Source organism: Varanus komodoensis, unplaced genomic scaffold, assembly GCF_004798865.1.
Source record: "Varanus komodoensis strain SLA01 unplaced genomic scaffold, ASM479886v1 scaffold15, whole genome shotgun sequence".
NCBI classification, from domain to species: domain Eukaryota; kingdom Metazoa; phylum Chordata; class Lepidosauria; order Squamata; family Varanidae; genus Varanus; species Varanus komodoensis.
Window position 1 is genome coordinate 24,295,527 of NW_025335440.1, and position 6,139 is coordinate 24,301,665.

Consider the following 6,139-nt stretch of genomic DNA (forward strand, 5'->3'; position numbering starts at 1 on the left):
CAGCAGCACTTTGCATATGTTCCAATAGCACATGATTTACAGTGGGGACTGGTTGTCCCTCCATTGACAATGGCAAAGCACTGCTCCACTGAAGAGGATGCCATGCAGAGTATCCTTCTGTGGCAGGGCCTCAACACTTTCCTTCAAAAGCTAGTTTTATATTTTGTGTATAAGCTGCAGAAGAGAAAATAAGCATTGCACTTGTAATTTCTGATTTCAGCTGATTTTATTTCTGTGCAGTCATATTTTCCCTTCTGCAGCAGCCACTTTCATTCATGGCTTAACCTGTGCCAGAGAGAACTGAGAGGTAAGGTGCTTTTCCTGTTCCTCAGTTGAGATGCTGGCACCAAAAGAATTGGGGAGGGCTCTGAAAGGTTTGTGTGACTGGATCTGTCTGTGTGCAGGTACCATACATGTAACAGCAGGGAAAGCAGTTCTAAAAACTGACAGGTAAGTGCAATTCTGCTTTTGCAGGTTCTGTTTTTCTCTAAAAGAAAAGAATAGAAGTATTAGGCAGAAACTGATTAAACTAAAGCACATAGAGTCTTACCCTGGATAGTGTTTCTTCCCCAGTGACTAAAGTTCCCAGTTAAAAGTACCATTGATTTTCATGAAACCTTATAATTAAGAATGAATGTGAATGTTATACATTAGATGCACCAGTGGTATTAGAAGTTTGCTGTGTGATTTTGGGTCAGTCAGTCACTCTCACAACTCTTACCTCGTAAGGTAGTTGTGGAGATAAAATAGAATGTGAAAAATGGGGGGGAGGAGGAGGACTATGTAAGCAGCCTTGGGTTCCTTGCAAGAGGAAAAAACTGTCAGCTATAAATGGAATAATATGTAAATGAACACATGCATATCATCACCTATTTCAATTTTTTTGTTTTAGGAAGACAGTATGGGTATTGCTTGAAAAGCATGCTCTACTGGGTTGATTTGGAGATGAACATTCCTATGCTCTTCAGTCTCTCCTATTCCTTCCAGTCCTAATCATTTGGGAGGAGCAGCCAAAAATGAAGGCACCAAAGTGATCACCATAAATGCATTGTAATCTCACCATTTTATATGACCTGCCAAAGCCTCTTGATGTTGGGCTTTCATTTTCTCCTCAGTGTATCAGTTGTGGTCAGGAGCAGAAGTATGAGAAGAGAAAGTAGCATTTTATAGAGAACAAAGAACATCCAGCATCTTGCTATAGGAGGTTACAAACCCTTTGTAGATTTCTACCGCAATAAAGAAAACAGTCCAAGAGAACTAGCAGAGCCAAAACAAAAGGGTTTCCAACCTTCCCCACTCAGCTGCAAGTATTTATAAATGTCTTTTGAGCTAACTTGGTGTGTCTGATTGGGCATCCCTAGTTTTTTCCTCCTGCAATTCCTGGGCAAGTACATAGCAAGGAAAAAAGTGTCCAAAATTATTCAAACATTTTGTTTTAAAAGCCCAATCTGAATGCTAATCTTTTTCATGACTCTTAATGGCAAAGGATTCAGAATTAATTCCAGAGGGAGCTGAGATGTCAATGGAAGAAAAAAAATCCCTGATGGTTTAAATTCAGTCTGGCTTTTTAATATGAGAGACACACAGACAAAGAAGTAAATTAAAGAAAAGTGCTTGTATTATCTGGCTTCTATAAGACATTCTTCTTCTAAACAAAGGATTCTGAAGAGTGCTACAAAGGAAGAAGGAAATTGGAGACTATATGGACCCCATCCAAATAAAATGGAACACATTATCAGGAAGTAAAATGGTCCTGTCTAGTATCTGTACAATAAAGTCAAAACAAGGAGAATTTTGAGCACAATTATAAATGTATGTTTTTTAGAAATTCTGGTTTGTATAATGTTGCATCCAGTTGCATGAACACATCTGTGCATAGCACAAACCTGCATCTCTGGAAGCAAAGATCTCGGCTTATTTTTCTTTCAACTGCTATCCATAGCCAAGAAAATAACTTTTTGATATCTCTCTAACTTCCTTTTGCTTGAAGTTAAAACCTTAATCAGATGTTGTTTCAATTGGAGTCACGTTCCCCTTGGCTTCTTTTTTATTGCCTTGTCCAGGGTGGATCAGACCATCCGGCAAAGTGCGGCAACCTTTAAATGGCTGACTTGAGATGTCAAAGGACAGCAAATTGATACTCATTTTTCTTATGATCATATTTCTATCACTGAATAGGTGGAAGGGTACTGCTGAGATTTTCTGCCTTAGGTAGTAAAAGTATATGTCCAGCTTTGGGCCTTATGCATACTTACTCGCCTGGAGAATTGAGCTGGGATTTCCAAATTAGCTCAGCAGCAAATGTATTACAGCAGACTTGGTTTTATGGATTGGGTGCTTCTACAATTCCCTGCTCCCCATTTCTGTTCAGTGCACAGAGCTGTTGTACATGACTCCTTCAGAAATAGGAAGATTAACTATCCAAATAATTTTTCACATAGTTGCTCAGTTCCTCACCTTTCAGAGCATGACTCATTTGTATCCTCTAAGAGGATACCCTTGATATCCAAAACTCATTTGTCTTACAACAAATCGAGTCTGCTAATCTTACAAAGGACGCACATAAAAAGAGCAAAGGTCTCTCCAGCATTCTTTTTATACCACATGTCTATATGGATTCCCCAAAAGGACATGGATGCAGCAGCTTCCTCCTATTTATATTCTCCAGCAACTGGCATACAGAAGCATAGCTGCTCTGGCACTGGAGACTGGAACAGCCCTAGTCTCCACGAATTTTCTGTCTTAAAGCTGCCCAAGTTGGTGGCCATCACTCTAACCTGTGGTAGGAAATTCATTTAACTAGCTGCTGTGGGGAGAACAGGCTGAATTTCCCATCATTCAGCTTCACTGGATGACCCTGCATTCTAGTACTGATGTGGAAGGGAGAAAGACATTGCTCTGTTTACTCTTACTGTAGCATGCATGATTTTTATGTTTCTGTTGTCTCCTCATATTTGCCTTTTTTTGGAAACTTGAGAGCCCAAACTGAACCTTGCCTTGTAGGGAAGTTGACCTGCCTCCTGATCATTTTGATTGTCCTTTACTGCAACTTTTCTAGCTCTAGAACAGATCTGAACCACTTACAAAGAAATTGTGGCTCTCTGTGTTGCATCTAGTTTGATCATTGGGCAACAAAGTCCTCTATAGTCTCATTCCAAACTTTCTTTGTACTCATTTATGTTTTCATTCTGATAATATGCCTCTGTACATCATACATCGGCTTTCAATTTCTTGAGAAAATGGTTCTTATTCAAAATATGTGATGCAGTGAAGTGTAGCAAGTATGTGATTTTTCTTCCAAGAAAAGGAATCATAATTTTTCTGTAAACAACTTAATCCATATTAGAAAACATTCCAAAGCCCTTGTCACTGGCACTATTCTTCTAGGCCACAAGAGTTCCATGCATTCTTTTAGAAAGCACGCTTGTACTGCTTATGCATGCCGATGTACTCACATGAAAGAATGGCATAACCATTGCACTTAAATTGTTCCAGAAGTAGCATTATTTCTTTATACTAGAGCAGGGAGTGAAAATTTGTACAGGTGTTTTACTAGGCTCATGTATCTGGCATCATGTCAGGAATTTTCATTTATGGACAAAGTAGTTGAAATCTTTGGATCATCCAAAGATTAGATATTTTAGCAATATGGCTACCTCCTGTCAGGATTGCTTTAAACTGAATGTTGGTGCATGCAGGTAGATATCTAGAAGTGACTGATATAAGCAAGATTGGACTGAAAAAGCCAAAATAAAAAAAAAATCAGTTTTGTGCTTAAATGCATGTCTGTCTGTGCTCTTCCCTTCCCTTCCCTTCCCTTCCCTTCCCTTCCCTTCCCTTCCCTTCCCTGTGCTTAGCCAGCTGTGTTTTTTGTTATGAAAATGATAAACAGCATAAAGGTGCCCTGAAATAAAAACAAAACAAAAACAAAACAAAACCCCTACAAAGTGTCCAAAGGGTAGGTTGTGAAAGCTGCTATTCGCATTTTTATGTCCACTTGATACCCTTCTTTCCCCTGTTTTTTGTATGAAAATGGCATACATAACAGAGATATCACTAGGCAAGAAGCCAACAACTTGTCAGGATAGGTGCAGGGGCTAGGGAGTTATTAAAAGCCGTTTACGATTGATATTTCTGTTGGCACTAAAGTCACAGAAAGTACAAAAAGATAGGGGTGGATGATGGATGTGGAAAATACAGTGGCAGAAAGATTTAAGTATCATATGAATATTTTCAATCCACTGTTAACACCCAATGATACACCTTCCCAGGTCCAACTGACTCTATCAAACCCTTTTTAAAATATTCCTATTCTTCAGAGAGAAAGCTAGCAAAGAGCACTGAATACTAAATCTGTCCTGTGATACTCTGCTTCAACATCCTTCTGTTCAGGCGGTGGAATTGCAGAGCTCTGGTAAAACTATATAGTGTGATTAGAAACTAGAGCAGCCAGTCATTGGTTCTCTGCCTTTCCAACCCTGGCAGTTCCTTTATGCTCGGGGAGAAATAATCAATTTTTGCAGTCATACTGTCTGTGTTTCTCCATGTTCCATGTCTGTCTGTCTGTCTTGCTTTTGAATTTCAACAAAATAGAAACATAAAAATAAATTCAGGATTATGGATATATGGATTTTAATCCACCTGCCTTTATATAGCGTACTTATAGGAAGGCTGATTGAACATGCATCTAATTTGTATCTCCTGCTCAAACACTGGAAGCATCATTAGATCCTCAGCTCATTATAGAAGGTTAGGATTTATCCTTTCAGTGTTGCAATAGCAATCATTTACCAAGTCAAAATGGTTTAGAGGATCTATTTTAATTGACCATACATTATTTTCCAAGAAGTCATAGATAATTTAAATATCAGTAAATATTAAAGAGGGATGCAGGTGGTGCAGTGGTTTAAACTGCTGTCCTGCTGGGCTGGTTGATTGAAAGGTTGCTGGTTCGAATCTGCACAACGGGGTGAGTTCCCGTTGCTCCGTCCCAGCTCCTGCCAACCTTGCAGTTCAAAAGCATGCAAATGCAAGTAGATAAAAAGGTACCACTTCGGTGGGCAGGTAACAGTGTTCTGTGCACTTTGGTGTTTAGTCATGCCGGCCACATGACCACGGAGACTGTCTGCGGACAAACACTGGCTCCCTCGTCTAGGAAACGGAGATGAGCACCGCCCCCTAGAGTCAGGCATGACTGGACTTAACGTCAAGGGGAAACCTTTACCTTTACCTTTTTAAATATTAAAGAGTGTTCCAATACACAGTTTATCCATATTATAACCTTCCCCAAAGTAGAACTACTGATGTAAAAAGGCTGTATTACAGTGCTAGCAGTTAATCAACTTAGACAAGCTCCTATTAAAGTTGAAAACAATGCTTAGGATAAATACTGAGTGACGTCCAATAAACATGAAGCAAGAGTTTTTGCAGAACAAGACATACGCTAAGATCTATTGACACTTCAGATACACATGCTTGATTGGAAAAACCATTGAGCAGGAAAATAAGACATTCCAGGTTCCTACTGCATTCTTTCTTAAATAACACTGTTTAGGTGTGTTCTGGTTCAGTCTACTTCAGGGGAGCCCCTCCTTAGATGCATCTCCTGAATCTGTAAAAATCAGCCTGATTCATTTCGGGATTCAGTCAAATAGTACGTGCACTTCTACTGGAACTAATAAAATCTGCTATACAGAAGTGTTTAAATAGTGAAAAGATGGGTAGGAGGAAACATGTTATCTATTGCTTCATTGCAGAAAAGCCCACTTTTTCTGCTTACCTGTTACTACTATGTAACATAGTCACAATATGTGTTTTGCTCCTTGAATTAGGGACCTCCCCTTTTGGAAAACATCTATTACTATTTATATAATTTATTTTGTTCTCTGTGGATTTTATAGCTTGGTGAAGCTTCAGCAACCATTCTTTGTAAAAGCAATGAATTATTTTCCTGGGCTCCAAGATCACTGCAGACGGTAACTGCCGCCAAGAAATTAAAAGATGCTTGCTCCTTGGGAGGAAAGCTGTGGCAAATCTAGACAGCATACTAAAAAGCAGAGACATCACCCTGCCAACAAAAGTGCATATAGTCAAGGCTATGGTTTTCCCAGTTGCAATGTATGGCTGTGAAAGCTGGACC